We start from the raw sequence: 17,802 nt of genomic DNA, 5'->3' as shown, positions 1-17,802 counted from the left end.
AACATGAAGACTAAATATGTCTTTGGAATGAACTGATCTCATAATTTTTCATCTAATTGGATAGTTCTGGAATCTTTAGCAAATGTTCTTATATACAGTATACATATATTTCAATATACTGCTGTTTTGCTTTTTTTATTTTGCTTAAAAACGAGATGAAAGAAACTACTCATTTTGATTATGTAGATCATTATCTTGTGTAGCAGTGCAATTAGCTGTCTGCTGATCCAATAACATTGTTTAACCTCCAGCAATGAAGATATACACTGGATTAGAACTTTGAGATCCTGATAGAATTTGTATTTTCTATCTAGAGTTATTACCTCTGAACAGCAACTGGCAAACCAATAATCTTTTTCACCAGCATTGAAAATAAATTCAGCCAAGGACGATAACTGGCCAACCATGAAATTGTGCACTTAAGCGAACTTCACACTGAAAACAGAAATGCCAGTTGAAATTTATATAGGCCTGCTAGTCTCACATCTGCTGAGTCTTATTCTCCAGAATCTTCTTTACCAAAATCCATTTGTAATGAAAGCAACGGTCTATCTATTTGCTGTATCAATGTCAGTTTTCAGCCGTATATTGATCAATTTTTTGTTCCCTAAAGTTTAAACAGCAGAAATTATTCCCTTCATTCCAAACTTTTAAAAGAAAGTGGCAGCTTACAAACTTTATGTCTGAATGTCAGGAAAAGAATTGGTATCTTAAAGAAGCTACTGTACCTTTTTGATATTATAATATGTGATAAAACGGGATATAGTGTGAAAAAGCATGATTTGAAAGGCTGGGAAATTGGAGAAGATGCATTTTATGAAAAACAACATAAAATACATGAGTTAAAAGTGTGTTAAAGCATGTGTTGAATTAAAGCATGTACATGACTGGCAAAAATGACTTGTCAGGCAGGAAGACAAAGCGATCTCTGGAAAAATATGACTTTTTTCTGTTTGCTTTTAAAAGACTGAATTTGATAGTGTTGAATTTGTTCTTGTATGTTTGTTGTGTTCATTTTGTTATTTGTTTAAAAACAGAGGAAGGTCCTTAATAAACATGTTTTCCCATCAAATAGTGATTTTAAGCCTACTTCATTATTTTTAATAAGACCAAAATATTTTTTCTACAACTCCATTTTTTCTTGAGCACTTATAATGATAGTTTTGAGAATACCCATTAAACTGACACAGAATCTGGACTGCTGCAGCACATATTACAATCAAGGTTGAGAAAATATTTTTCAGTAAATATAAAATACATATGGCTGAGTGACCATGGTCTCTCAAAAGTCCTATTGCCATAGATAGTCTAGAAATGCTCATCTGAAGTTCTAATTTTCTCCACGACCAGCATTCTCCACACAAATCAAGCAGTTGCACATATAACTACCCGGATTCCCTTAATAAAATTGAGGCCCAAATATGAATCCTGAATACAGTGAGCACAAATTTAGCCTCAAATTCTGCAACTGATAGCATATGGTCAAACTGCTGTGACTGCATGGAGCCCTATGGAACTCAAGAGGGCTCTCTGCAGGCAAAGTAATGCACCCACACATTATCAACTTCAGGATCAGGGTTATATGAGGTGGGTTAATACCATTCTGAAAATATGATTCACTGTGCCAGATCTTCAGGTGGTATAAATAGGTGTAGCTCCATTAATTTCAATGGAGCTGTGCTGCTTTATACCACCTGAGCATCTGGCCCAATTATTATTTTTAATGTGTGTTATAAAATAAATTTTTAGTCCTGGCAAGCATAGCACAGCTTCCACTGGCTCACACAAGGGTGCCAGCTGGAATTTCAGCCCCAGCCCACATCCCCTCGCCGTAAAACAGACTGTGACTTCTTCTGTGCAGATGAGGGATGTGAAGGAAAACCCCTAGTCCTCCACCCACTTCCTCCCTAGAGCACCTGGCAAGGGCCTGCTATGGACCAGAGAGTCCATCCACTCAGTGAAATATAACACTGATCTTACTCAGTGACAGAAAACCACACCCTACTGGTATGTAGCAGTGCTTAGTTGCACTGAGTGCCCCAGAACAGACCAGAGACTGAATTGCAACTCAAGAGAGTGACAGTTTGTACCCTCATTCCTCCTTGCTCCAAGGAGGAAGTAAGTTGCACCATTGTATACCTGGCATACAGTAATTATTCCCCAAGCAGGCTCAGCTGTACTGGCCACTGAGTTGAGTCGGGGAAATAGAGTTCAAGTTTACCCCCTCCCTGCCTCTGTCTACCTGCATGAAAGGGGGAGTAGAGGCCCGATGGAGGCTATTCTGCACCCTGTACTGCAACCCGTAGCCTGAACAAGGAAGTAAGGGGTATCTTAAATGCAGTTTACACCCCTGTGCTGGCAGGCAGATTGTCATGGTGACCTTATCCCAAGTTAGTAGCAACAATCTATTGTAGTCTTGATCACGGTTTTCACTAAACAGATCCGGATAGTGGTTTTCAGTAACAACTTGTAACCACATTATAACCTGTGCACAACGGGGGCAAAATTAAACTAGCTAAAACCATTTTTAAGTGGTTTCCTAGCATGGTCTTGTTAGCAAGGTAGACAGGAGCTAGTTGGCAGATACATAGCTAGTACATGAAGAAAGGCCAAATAAATGAGTGTTGTTCTGCTTGCATCATCCATTTCTGCAAATCATTGTGCTGGGTTTTATATGGCCTCATTCAGAACATCTATAATAGAAAACCAATTTTCTATGACATCCTACACTAATCCAAGGTTGACTAGGAAAAGGATATATTAGCATCTTATCTGGACCAAGCCCATTAGTTGTTTTAAAAGGTTATTTTTAAGATCCTCCCCTCACACTCATGTATATCAGGCATTGAAGTCAGTGGAATGACAACAGTGTAAAACAGGCATATGTGAGAGAAGCATCCAACCCCTAACAGCCATTAGCACTACTATTATTACTCACTAAGAACATTTTCATTCTAAAAATGTGAATGGCACTTAATTCTTAGCACATTAACAAACACTTTCGCCTCCCTAGAACTATCAGTGGATAAACTGTTCATTTCCAGTCCTGAGGTGCTGACAGACAGTGCAGCATAATGCTGCTCTAGTTGCTGGAGTTAGTCACCTCATGTTATGAAGTGACACAGAAGGAGCTGCCAAATTCCCAGGGGAATGGTAATTCACAGGGCAGTTGCCTGTTACTTGGCATGTGTTTGCTTCATCAGAATGTTGTCAGTGAAATTTTTAGAGACGGATGCAACTACAAAAAGCAAATGATCCACATTTTTGAATGAAAATCTCCAAAGATTTTTTTTAAGTAGGTTAGTATGTGCATAAAGTTTTCTGTGCCATCCCCAGTTACATTTCTGTGACTCTGGAGATTTCTTTTAAATAGTTGAAATTCCCACACAAACACAATTAACTTAGAATAAAGGTTATTAAGGTAATAAATCTAATTCTCATTCAAAATATATATCTCTAAAGCATTACCACTTAAAAAACCTACCATCTGCACTAAAATACTAGAAATAACCAGGTACAGTAATTTACAGGAATATTCTATTACCATTGGATTTCATACATTTGGTTAGTGGTATTACTGATGTATGAAAACACACCTTGCACATCCCAATACCAATGTTAATTCTTCTCTATAACACGTACTCACTGACTTTTCCAACACATACATCACTTCTTATAGGCAGTGCTGGTAGCTCTGACAACCAGTGGGATGAGGAGAAGGAGGTAGGGGCTGCTGCTGACCCATGGCATGTCTATTTTTTTTTTAAAGGTAGTAAGTTACAGGAATTGTGAAACAAAACAAAAACCCTATGTTAAAGGAACATTCAGATTGCAAGTCAGGCACTCAAAAGTTAGGAAATACTGGAATTAAGGTTTACACTCTGAACCCCTCATTTCTGGCCCCACCCTGGAACAGGCACCCCATCCCAGAGTCTATACCCCCTCCCACTCCCCAACCCCCGCCTCAGCCCGGAGCCCCTCCCATACTCTGAAACCCTTGGCTCCACCCCCCAGCCCCAAGCCCCCTCCTACACTCCAAACCCCTCATCCTTGGCCCCACCACAGAGTCCGCACCCCCAGCTGAAGCGCTCATCCCCTCCTGCATCCCAACCCACTACCTCATCCCAGAGCCCCCTCCTGCACCCTGAACTCCTCATTTCTGGCCCCACCCTGGAGCCTGCACCCCCCACCAGAGCCCTCACACCCTCCTGCATCACAACCCCCTGAGCTAGCCCACTGAAAATCAGTGAGTGAGTGAGGGTGGGGAGAGTGAGTGACAGAGGAAGGGGTGTTGGAGCGAGCAGGGAGTGGGGCCTCAGAGGCAGGGCCGGCTCCAGGCACCAGCCAACCAAGCATGTGCTTGGGGCAGCGCCTGGAGGGGGGCGGCACGGCGGGGCGCTCCGGCCCGAGAGCGGCGCCGCGACAGGGCTCGCCGCCCTCCCTGCGGCGCTCCGGCCGCCAGGGGCTCTCTGGCTGCCGGGGAGAGCGGAGAGCCCCAGCCGGGCTCTCCGCCCTGCTCCCGGCGCTCTGGCCGCCGGGGGCTCTCTCGCCGCTGGGGAGAGCGGAGAGCCCCAGCCGGGCTCTCGGCCTTCCTCCCGGCACTCTGGCCGCCGGGGGCTCTCCGCCCTCCCCCCGGCACTCTGGCCACCGGGGAGGAGAGCGGAGAGCCCCTGCCGCAATGGGGGGGGGGGGGGCGGCCGCTGGCTGTTTTGCCTAGGGCGGCAAAAAAGCCAGAGCCAGCCCTGCTCAGAGGAGGGGCAGGGCCAGGGCGGAGCAATGGTGTCCAGTTTTGTGTGAGTAGAAAGTTGGCAACCCTAACCCCTGCAGAATGCAGGCAGAGAGCAATTAAGGTGAACTTTTTGAAAAAGCTGCCAAGGAAAGGACTCAAAAATCATAGTACAGGGATGCTGCTCAGGTTCAATGGCCATAGCATTCCACCTCGAGCCAATCACTTACTCTAATGTCACGCTGCTTGCAAACACACTTGCTTGCAACAAAACCCAACTCTTGCTGTACATGCACAAATGACTTTTTCTGGCTCATGAGCTTGGCTCGAGCTACACTGGAGATCCAACTTTTACCCTGAACATTTGAAATGCCGCTTCCTCAAAGAGGCAGTGAGTGCCAGACACTAGCAGAGATCAAGCAATGAACCTGGTCTATCCTGATCCTGCAGAGCTGAATGGAAGGAGAGACTGAAATTAAGAGGCTGTTATCCTCATTGGCCATCACTACCGGTGCAATCAACAATGGGTGTCACAATGCTGATGGCCTTGCCTTTCCATTAGGTCTTCAGGACCAATATCAGCAGCAAGTGTCATGGTGAAGCAGGCAGCGGAAGCGCTAATAGCGTGCTTCCCCAGTTTTGTCCAGGATTCACCAGAGATAGGCCTGATCCAAAGAATTTAGATGCAAACCTAGATTTCAACGCACTTCTTGGAAAGACGGGGGTGTTAGAATCCAAACGTTTTGTTTGTGCCCATCTCTAATCCAAAATATAGTGATAAAGAGGCAGCAAGGAAGTTGGAATCCTGCACAAGGCGCAGAATCTCCTCTTTAGGCAGAGTAAGTCCAGTGGTTTTCTTCAATGTATAAATAATGGGTTACTGATTATGTCTGTTCATTCTCTGGTTATCCCATGGTCACTGCTTCTTTCTGTGTCTCTAAAAGATAAAGAGAAGCCTGAAAAGTTTCCCTGTGATTATGCTGAGGGATGTGTCATTATTACCAGAAATTGGTTCCAAGCTGTGAAATGCAGATCCAGACTCCAATCCCCCCAAAGTCTGAATGGGTTTGGTACCAGGATTTTGATTTGATCCATTATATAGATGGTAGAGACCTCTGAAATTGAAATCAAATTCCCAGTTCAGATTGCACATCTCCCCAAAATTGGGGTCTGTAGATCTGGAACCTGGTTTTAGACCTAGATTTAGCCAATATGGCTCTAAAGAGCTGAAATGACGTGGCCAGAGAGAAAAATAAGAGACCAGGATGCTATATGTGTGAAATGTAGCAAAGACAAGACCAAGGATTTCATCAGATATGATTAATATTGATAACTACCTAACAGGAAGAAAGAAGGGGAATTATTCACAGCCTTGAAGGGTGGTAGAACAGGCAGCACAAGCATGTAGCAAAAGAGGGAAACATTTAGCTGAGAAATAAGGCAAAATGTATGCACAGTAAGAACAGTTGTTTAGTAACAGACTAACAAGGAGGCCACAAATCAATGACCACAAAAGTTCCTTTCCCATTTTTCTGTCTGTCCGTCCATCTTGATTCTGCCCAGCCATTTTGCTTCATTGATATTCTCTTCATGATCCATTGGTGCCCTCTTAACACTTGATTTAGAAAAAAAAAATCTATGAAATTAATTCAATGTAATGAGACCAGAGCATCTAGATTAAAAAGGGAAGACATGGAAGCTGGATGGGTGAATAGATCCAAAGAGAGTATAGAGGAAAGAGATTAGTTAAGATGTAAAATATTCATTGCTCAGCTATAATTCCAGGCAGTTCTCACAGCAGGAGTGGCATTGCAGGAGATGGCCAAAGCTTCAGTTACTATCTTCCATGCCTCTGTCACTGAGAGTCAGGTTGGAGGAGGGTGAGGCTCATACATAGCCAACACTGGCCAGGTCTACATTACAACCTTATATGGGTATAAATATGTCGCTCAAGTGTGCAAAAAATCCACACCCTTGGGCAATGTAGGTATACCGACCTAATCCCCATGTAGACAGCGCTGTCCACGGGATAGCTTCTCCCGCCGACATAGTTATTCCGCCTCTCAGGGAGATGGATTAACTATGCTGAGGAGAAGCTCTTCCATCAGTGTAATAGCATCTTCACTAAAGCGCTAAAGCCGGGCAGCTGCACTGGTGCTCCTGCACCGCTGCAGCACTGTATGTGGAGACAAGCCCTTGAAGATGAAGAGGTGCATCCTAGAGGAGCAAGGGGATGAGTAGGGTCAGGGAGTAAGTGAAATCATGGTTCTACCCTCTTCCTCACTTGCTGCCAAGTGGACCTGACTGAGTCAAGGAGTATGGTACAGTTTAGGTGACTACAATTTACACAGACCCCCCCCAAGGTTACCGAAATGGCACCGGTCTGGCTGCGCTGTATATGAAGACAAGCCCTTAGGCTCAGTTCAACACAATGGCAGTAAGTTGGATTCTCTTTCCTCTCACTAGACGCCAGATCATCATGGTCAGAAACTCTCCTTCCTCCTCTTCCAAGAAAACTCCACCTGTGGTACGCTATGACTTAGCACTGCTTAGATTCAACTTCTGAAACACGATTCAAAAACTTATGAAATGAAATGGTATGAGCTGAAGTGCCACTAGTAAGCTAAGGATCCTGAACTATAAGCTTTATTAAAACCAAGTACAAGTGATAACCATGTTGGAAAGACAGTTTGCTTCCTGATATATAAGCAGATTATTGTCAGACCACAGACTATATACATGTGTGATCCACTGGTTCCACTTTGGGGATCAGAGGGGGAAAGAGATCTGAGTGGCTGGCAGTCTGTAACTCAGTCTATGGATAAGCAAGACTTTTATTCTCGGAGGCCATAAATTCACCTCAAAATGCAACAAACTGTAAATACCCCACACAAACTAAGATTTTATATTTTAGCTGGCCCTCATGTGAACACACAGAGGAAGGAGTATGGAGCCTCTGTTTCCTAACTTCCCCAGTTAAGCCTGCATGAGGACTTGCCAGAATTGCAGCCCAGTGAGAGCAGTACAGAGGGAGCACTGGAGGCATTCTGTCTCAGAGGTAGATGCACCTCACAGCTCACTAGATATGCTAGGGGTGGGAGGTGCAAACTGCAATATCCCTTTAAGTTTTGATTTAAATTTCAATTGTTCTGTTTCAAATAAGTATATTAGGAACAGAAAGAATCCTAATTATAGTATTGAGCCATTACTTGATGGAAATGGTAGAATTATCAATGATAATGCAGAAAAGACAGAAGAGTTCAATACATACTTTTTTCTCTATTTTGGAAAAATAAATGATGTATTCATTTCATATGTTAACATTCTTTCCATTGCACTAGTTTCTCAGGCATCTATAAAAGAGCAGCTACAACAGTTAGACATTTTAAGTTAGCAGGTCCAGATAACTTGCATCCAAGAGCATTAAAAGAGCTGGCTGAGGAGCTCACTGAACCGTTAATGTTGATTTTCAGTAATTTATGGAACACTGAGGAAGTTCCAGAAGACTGGAAGTACGCTAATGTTGTGCCAATATTTTAAAAGGTTAAACAGGATGACTCAGGTTATTAGAGGCTTGTCTGACATTGAGCACTGGCAAGATAATGGTGGGCTGGTATGGGACTTCATTAATAAAACATTAAAGAAAGGTAATATAATTAATGCCAATCAACATGGTTTTATGGAAACTAGATCCCGCCAAACTAATTTGGCATTCTTTATTTTATGAGATTACAAGTTTTTTCGATAAAGGTAATAGTGTTTATGTAATATACTTAGACTTCTGTAAAGCATTTGACTTAGTACCACAGGGCATTTTGATTAAAAAACTAGAAAGATATTAAAAAAAAAAAATCACATGGCACACATTAAATGGATTGAAAGCTGGCTAGCTTACAGGTCTCAAAAATGTAATTATAAATGGAGAGTCATCATCATTAAATGGGTGTGTTTCTGGTGAGGTTCCACAGGGATCAGCTATTTGCCTTACGCTATTTAATATTTTTATCAATGACCTGGAAGAAAACAAAATCATCACTGACAATATTTGCAGATGATACAAAAATTGGCAGTGGTAAATAATGGAAGAGTACAGGTCACTGATACACAGTGCTCTGGATATCTTGGTAAACTGGGTGTAAGCAAACTTTCCTTTTTAGTACAACTAAACATGAATGTATACATCTAAGAACAAAAAATGTAGGGCATACTTAAATGATGAGGGACTCTATCCTGGGAAGCAGGGACTCTGGAAACGATTTGGGGGTCATGGTGGATAGTCAGCTGAACATGAGCTCCCAGTGCGACACTGAGATCAAAAGGGCTGATGTCATCGTTGGATGCATAAACAGGGAAATAGGCTATTTTACCTCTGTATTTGGCACTGGTGTGACTACTACTGGAATAGTATGTCCAGTTCTGGTGTCCACAGTTCAAGAAGAACATTGATAAAGTCCAGAGAAGAGCCGCAGGAATGATTAAAGGACTAGGCACATACCGTATAGAGTCCAGGAGCTCAATTTATTTAGCTAAACAAAGGGAAGGTTAAGGATTGAATTGATTACAGTCTATAAGTACTTACATATGGAACAAATATTTAACAATGAGCTCTTCAGTCTAACAGAGAAAGGTATAACACGATCCAATAGCTGGAAGCTGAAGATGGACAAATTCAGACTGGAAATAAAGTGGAAATTTTTAACAGTGAATAACTAACCATTGGAACAATTTCTCCGTAAGTGGCAATTTTTAAATCAAGATCGGATTATTTTTTTTCTAAAATATATGCTATAGGAATTATTTGGGGGAAGTTCTATGGCCTGTGTTATACAGGAGGGGAGATTAGATGATGACAATGGTCCCTTTGGTACTTGGAATGTATGAATTATGAAATATTTTTTAAAAATTTCAAATCAAAAGTATTTTATCTTTGTTTCAAAATAAAATTGAAAACAAATTGGAAAATATAAACATCTTCAGAGAAAACTTCCATATTATTCAAAAATTATTTTTGGTCAATCCCTAGAAAAAAACCTAATATGGAAAAAAATTGACCAAGTCTTCTACTACTATGTTCTTGCATTTGAATGTAGGAGGAAAATAAGAAGCCATATTATTCAAGACAGACGCTGCTAGTTTGTAGTTTGTGTAGGTTTGATAACTTTATTGTAAGACAGTTGATTTTTAGATCCACAGTTGATTTTTTCTTATCAATGAGATTGTGACACGATGAATAGAACAGACCTTCCCTTTGTTTGACACACATGATGCTGAAGTTATTGGTTCACTAGAAGCCTGATCCAGAGTTCATTTAAATCAAGGGAGAAAGTCCTATTAACTTCAAGATTCTTTGGATCAGGTCCTAAAAATACCACCATGGACTTTTCTATGTAAAGTTCTATTGAGGTGCATTTCCTTTGGGACTTATGGCATGATGGTATGAATAGTCCTCAAACTGAGCAACATGGATGATTTCAAGCTTTTCCACTGTAAAGATTGTACTCCCCATTGTATTTTTGCCAGTGGCTTACTTTTATGCAAGACAGTCTCTTCGCTTTTATAACAGTACCCTCATTGCCTGAGTAGTTGTGCAATGAGCATGTGCTTTCTTCACTGTTAGGATTGGTATGCTCTATTTATTCACATGTAACTTTCATGAGACACCCTATTTCCTCTGGAAAAACTAACTGAAATAACCCTGAAAATTGTATGCAAAAACAAAGATTTAAGCAATTCATTTCAGTTGATTGGCTGAGCTGCTTGTAACCCCACTGAGGTATTTTACTATTTTAGATTATTAGAAATTGGCAGAATCTCCAATAACTGGCAAGAAACACATATTGTGCGATACCTAGGAGGGGATACATTTTAATTCTATAACTGGGTAAGCGTTTCTGAGAAAACACAATATTCTTCATTGTCTTGGATACCCTTCTGGAACCATCACACTTTTTGACTAATGGAAGTTAAAGCAGAGAGAGCCTGGCTGGTGTGATTTAAGGAGGGAAGAATACATTGTAGTTCTCCAAAGTAAAGTGTCTGAAAAGGTTGGCAAGACAAAAGTTGAATAAGATGAGCTTTGTAGGTCAAAATTAAGTGAGATGAAGTACAGTTATATTACGTACAATTGAAAACTAGATACTTATGCAAGTACATTATTCTTATTGCTTCTTAATATAAATTAAACTGGTACCTAATGAAAAAATGGCATTCCGATCCTGGGTTATTGCATGTAATACAGAAGACTCATATTCAGTTAATATAGTTCTACATATATTGCCTCGTATGTGATCATGAAATAAGATCTTCCTTGATGAGTAGTTTAGTTTTGATATACTGTTTCTTTTTCTCCATGAAAATAAAACATTAATATTCATTCAGTTCTGGTGCATGAATGGTGGATTTTTAATTAACTTCTGTAGAGAACTTTTTTACCAGAAGAATGCAAGAGGTGTGTCGTGTACTCCTTGTACACAGTAGGTTGCAGGGCTGCTACTAGCAGGTCAGGCTTCTATACCAGAGATGAACTGGCTACAGAGTGTCTTTCCCAGAAAGATACACCAGATGTGTTCACTATAAAATCGTTTAATGCATTGCCAGGAGTGGCTGTTGTGAGCTTAAATATGGTATGTTACACATTGTACCACCAAGTGGCTGACAGTAGAATACAGTTTAAAGTTCCAGTACAACCTGTTCCACTACTTGGCCTTTTATGACCTAAAGAGGGAGTAGGAGTGAGTTTGTACCATTCAAATAAAAGGGGGGGAACCCTTAGTTCTGTACTGTATGCTGGCTACCGAGTGCAACTCTACTGAAATCAATGGAGTTACATCAGGGATGAATTTGTCCCACTGTTAATAAATGGTGACATCATAAAGAGGCAGCATGATCTAGTGGATTAGGCTCTGTACTTGGACTCAGAAGACCTAGCTCTGCCACGGACCTTCTAGGTGACCTTGGGCAAGTCACTTTCACTCTGTACCTGTTTCCCTTCCCAGTCTTTGTCTTGTATATTTACAGTATACACTCTTTGGAACAGGGACTGTCTTTTTCTAAATTCAGGTGCAGCTCGGCGCAAAGGGGGCCATTGATTTCATTTGGGGGTTTTATGCACTACCATAAAACAAATAACTAATAATAATAATTCTCTTCAGCTGTAACGTATTCAAAGCTGTAGCCATTCAAACCATGTTTTGGAGACCCTCCAGATCTTTCTATGCATTGCAGCTGAAGCGACTAGATCTCATTACCTGAGCAGAGATGGCAATATTTGAAACACTGATTTAAACAAATACATGTGTAAGCCTCAGTGCCGGGAGACTTGGAGAGATAGAACTCTATGCCCCCTATATGAAAGGAGGGGAAAATACAGCTGTGGACAGGTTCATTAACATAAATTATGATGTCGCTTACCTACAATTCTACCTACTGAGTGTTGTTGCTTTGGCTGGAATTTGTTTTGAATGTACACGATATTAAATTATCATCATCACTGTACTCATGAAAAGGGATTAGAATACTGCAGGCTGTGCCCTTGAGTGCATAGGTCACCCTGAGCTTAGGGGTAATGAACTTTGGCTTGGTAACAAAATCCAAATTCAACAGGATGATCGGGAAAGAGCTTTGTCTTAGTAATATGTAGGGACTTTGTTCTTTGTTTCCACCTGGTGAATTCTGTGAGACTTGACAAGTGGTGGCAACATTGCAGAGCTGACTTTGCAGTGAGGCCAGATCAGAAAAGCAGCAAAGCAGAGCTGACTTCACACTCTACATGTGTCCTACACATTACCACTAATGTAGAGAAGGCCTAAGAATTCTAGGTTCAGCTTTTATTTCTTACCTTGAGTAGTATCTCACTCTATAAGCAGTACTATTCATTCAAATGGCACCTCCTGGGGAGTGAGGTTCAACTCAACCCGAGTAAGGTGGGAGAACCTGGTTCCTACAGAGCACTACAAATATAAGACACATGGATAAAACCCATTTCTTTGCTGACAAAGGGCTGGACTGTGGAGTCTTTCTTCACCCTGGGGAGCATTTATTTATACTATAGATTTTACCACTGAAGTCAACAGGACTACCTGTGTGAGAAACTGCTCTCTAATGGGAGTAAGGGGTTCACACTATGATTCTAAACATAGGGATAAAATCAGTCTGGGCTTCTGTACACATGGATGTAAGGCAAGCTCTTTAGAGACTCCATGAAGCTGTTCATTTTTGTCTTGTAGCACACACCACCCTTCCTCTCCCCTTCCTCCCTCTCCCCCGTTAAGGAGTCAGGATGCTTATGCACTCAGACCTGTAGAATGAAACATCATTAGAGCAACTGTGGTTGCTCATGGTTGCTCACTGGCCCATGGTTCCACAACTGGGCCAGTGTCTGATGAGGGAAAGGTAGGTTGACGGTCTGTAGTATTGCTATCGCTTTCTGCTTAGTATATTTCCTCAGAATTCAAACAACTATTTCAAATAAAGAAACAGTTACATACTGTAACTGTAGTTCTTCGAGATGTGATGCAGACATATTTCAAGTAGATGTGCATCCTGGATCCGGAGACTTTTGCCCAACAGTACCTGTAGAGGGGCAGCGCTCATGCCTCGTGCCTGTAGCCCCTCCCCTAGCTGCCCTGACACCCCCCCTCCCTCAGTTCCTTTGCACTGAATGTCAAGAGGAAGACTCCAATGCAGGGGGGATGGAGGGTGGGTGATGGAATACATGTCTGCATCACATCTCGGAGAACCACAGTTACCATACATGAACATTTCTTCTTCAAGTAGATGCAGATATGTATTTCAAGTAGGTGACTAGCAAGCAGTATCCCCACCCAGAGTCGGGAGTTTACCTGAGTAAGGATTGCAGGACCACTCTTCCGCTATTAGCATCCACTCTCAAAGAAGTAGTGATCGTGTAATGGTCCGTAAATGTATGTAAGGACAAGCATGTGGCTGCCCTACAAACATCCAATATGGAAATGTCATTGAGGAACAGCGTCAGTTTGGTTGTGCGCATATCTGCTGAACAGGCATAGCCAACACTATCTTATATGCAGTCTTGATTCACGACGTTATCCATCTAGAGATGGTTTGCACAGAGACTGCTTGTCCCTTCATGCAGTCCATATATGATACGAACAGGCGAGGCAAAGCACAAAACTATTCAGTCCTGTTCAGATAAAAGGCTAGACGGCATCTTATGTCTAAAGGCATTCTTCCTCCAGGGAGGAATGTGTCTTAAGGAAAAATACATGCAAATACTCCACTTGGTTCAAGTGAAACTGAAAGATCACTTTGGATACAAATTTTGGGTGTGACCAGACCGTAACCTTGTCCCTGGAGAACTGCACATAAGGAGGCCCAGCTATCAGGGCCTGCAACTCTCACACCCTCTTGGCAGAGGTAATGGCTATCAAGAATACAGTTTTCTGAGACTGGAGTGGCAGCTGATAGGAAGCAAGGGGCTGGAATAGAGGACCCATTAGAGCTGCTAAAACTGTGTTCAGGTCCCACTTGGGGCTCTTGGATTGGAGGAGGAAGGTAAAGAAGTCCTTTCAGAAATCTCATCACCATGACATTGGAGGAAACCAATTTCCCTTGTATAGGTGGATGAAATGCCAATATTGCTGCCAAGTGCACTCTCAGAGAACGGAGTGCTAAGCCCAATTCCTGAAAGTGTAGCAGCTACTCCAAAATTTCCTGGATGGAAATCTCTGCTGGGTGGGTCCCAAAGGCCAAGGACCACACAGAAAACCTCGTCCACTTTGCCAAATAGGCTGTTCTAAAGGCTTCCTACTGTTAAGTAGGACCTGTTGGACAGCCTCTGAGCAACACTCTTCCTCCTCATTCAGCTATGAAGCAGCCACGCCATAAGGTGCAGGGAGCAGATCGCTGAATGTAGGGTGCGGTGCAGCTGTGGGCCAGTGTGAGGAGGTCAGGAAGGAGATGAAGTAGCATGGGAATCTGGACTGAGAGAAAGACAGCAAGAATCAGCAGTGCCTTGGCAACACTGTGGGGGTCAGCATGAGCTTGGCTCGATCCACCTTAAGCTTGATGATGACCTGGGGAATGATTGGGATAGGAGGGAATGCAGGAGAGCACCAGAGAGGGAGCCTGGGCTGAGCTCCTTCAGAAAACAGAATAGGCAACACGTCCTGTTTTCCCTCATCACAAAGAGATCGATTGTGCAGATGCCCCATGTTGCAAAAAACATCCGAAGGACCTCTGCCTTCAGGGACCATTTTTGGCTCGGGGAGAAAAACCTGCTGAGATGATTCATGAGGCAGTTCTAGACCCCTGGTAGTTAGACATCTAACAGGGTGATGTCCTCTTTAATGCTGAACTGCCCTGGGTTGATAACCTACAGGCACAAATGCCTTATCCCACAATTAGTTAGATTTTATCACTGCTGCTCCCATTTGCTGAACTCCTGCTTTATTTATTGTAGGTAATTCATGAGGTCTGTGAGGTGTTTGGCAAGGATGCCTGGGGACCAGAGTGTGGACAAGAGATTATTGGAATGTAAAAAAGCCATCAATGCTCTGGTATTATCTCCTCAATTAAAGTAAGTGTTTTCAATATTTCATGCTAATTGTGTTAAGTTCTGAGGGATGCAAATATGTTATTGTGCATGATTTATCTGTATTTATTATGTTTGCATGGTCAACTGTTACCTGGAGTACTCACAAAAATATATTGTGCATTAAATCAAATTATATTGGTGAATGAATGTTCATGCTAACTAATGAATTGACTGGAACAAACAAGATTATGGACCCAGTTCTCCACTGCCTTGCATCTTGTCTAGTTAATTGCACCTGTGCAAAGTGAGTTCAAAATAGTTGTAAAGTCTTTCCACCAGTGAGTAGAAAAATTCTGATTTGATAGCATTTCATACTCACTTTGCAAAGGTGCAATTAAGTAGACAAGGTGCAAGGCAGTTGGGAACCAGGCCATAGCATCTTCCTAAAATTTGATTTGTTGAGCCTGATTCTGCTTTAACTTATAATGATTTCATATTGGCTTGAATGAAGTAACTCGTAATTCAGTCTGATGTGAAGGCAGAAACAGGACCAGTGTATTTTTTTTAAAAAATGGGAAATTAAACAAAAAAGTTTTGGTGTTTTTGAAAGTCAGGATGAGCAAACTGAAAAAACCCAAACTAAATGTTACAGAGAATATTAAAAATCATATGAATTGTAAACGTGTGCAAAGCAAATATGAAAACCTTTAGACCAGCTGTTAGTTAACATTTGAAAACCAAATGAAGTGAGTTTGGAAAATAATGCACCAGATGGAGGGAATATATACACCCAGGGAATAACAGTGTTTCTTTATCTGTCATTCTAACTTAATTTTGGACATGTGCTTATCATAAAATAAATGCAAGTCTGAAGAAAACTATTTTATAGAGATGCAACACCTTTCAGTGAAGTACTACTGTTCATTTCCTCACCATTTTTCTCTCCTATTATAGGAAATAAAATAAATGAATAGAAGAACAGTATGAACATTTTTATTTCAAACCTGAAGTGTCTGCGTGTGATTGTCTATTGTAAGCTGGAGTGCTAATAAATGCAAGTAGAAGCTAAAATACATGTATAGTGGTGCTGTTTAAAATAATCGTTGCTTGTGTGTGGGATGTCTTGGATGAGCAGACCTAACTATGAACTAAGTAGAAATTGATTTAGTTGGCAAGTATTTGGGCTTTCAGGAAGCTTTGGCGACACACTGAAATACAAAATGGATATGCTGAAATTGATGCTGTCAAACAGAATATTTAACTAGAACAGGAATATGACAGTTGTGCCGGTATGAAATTTGTTACTAACAACTGATTGGAAAATTATAGGTAATATTTCAAACTTGTTTATGAACAAAATTTAATTTTTTATCTTAATTTCCCCCCAATACTATGCTATGCCCAAAGCACTGAAAGAGATGCTACTCTATAAACCAAGAAAGCAAATGTATGAAAAATAAAGGGCACCCATCATCCTCATCTGCTATAAATCAGCCTCTCCCTCATGGCAAACTATGCCCTTTGACACCGGCTGAGAATCTTGGACCACCTATTTTTATATCACACTGCTTTCAGGGCAAGATTTTCTGAGACAAAAATTTGTGTGCACCTAACAAATGCCAGATGTGTATATTCAAATAAGGTATTGTCAGATGCACAAATACCAGATTTGCACATACACATCTTGACATTGTGTACATTAGGTAGGTGCACACTGACGTATGACACACTTATCCTTGACTAGGTTGCCTGTGGTGCTGTTAATGTGCTCTCAGAGCCATTTGAGAATGCTACAAACTAAGGAAGACTACAGTGCATCTATATTACGCAAACGTCAAATAGTAAGAAAGTTATATACTGTATGTTTTTCCTCATTTGCTATTTGTTAAATTAAGAATGTGTGCATTTGTTGATTTTAATGTTACAGGGAAATGAAATTAGCACCCAATGTATAGAGATAAAGTAAGATGTTTTCCCTTGTTTGTATTATGCCTGTAATGATTTTGCGTAATCACTGCAGCAAGTTGTGAAAGAGGCAGGAAATGAATAAAATCTGCCAAGTGCACAGTGAGAATAAAGTCATTGCTGTGAATGTGAGTGTGCTGCACTGTGCTATTTACTGCATGCTACGCACACAATATTCAGTTCAGATGAAGCCAGGGGAAAAAAAAAAAAAAAGGCCTACCAACTCCAGATGTCTTATTACTAAAAAGAAAAGAAAAGAAAAAAGCTGACATTTTTAAAGTGTTAGTATTTTATTTTTAAATCTTTTCATTTATTTTTTTCCCCTGCAGGCACCATTTCCTCTCTCCCCTCTTCATTCAAACAACCAGATGGCTGGAGCCTTGTGGACCTAGAATTACTCCCACTTTTTATTCTCTTGCTCTCACAGTTTGAACCAGATTTGGTAGAAAACTTTACATTTCTGCTTTTACAAATATCAATTGCTCATTTGTAATACAAATGATGATGTTACTAAAACAAAAGGGAGTTGGGAGACAACCTAAAGTTAATACATTTACCTCATCCCTGAAAAGCTGAATCCAAGTCCTGGATTAAAGTG

The sequence above is a fragment of the Terrapene carolina genome, unplaced genomic scaffold (genome assembly GCF_002925995.2).
Source record: "Terrapene carolina triunguis isolate 2854851 unplaced genomic scaffold, T_m_triunguis-2.0 Scaffold53, whole genome shotgun sequence".
Taxonomy (NCBI): Eukaryota; Metazoa; Chordata; order Testudines; family Emydidae; genus Terrapene; species Terrapene triunguis.
The sequence above is the reverse complement of the archived record's forward strand: the minus strand, read 5'-3'. Positions refer to the sequence as shown.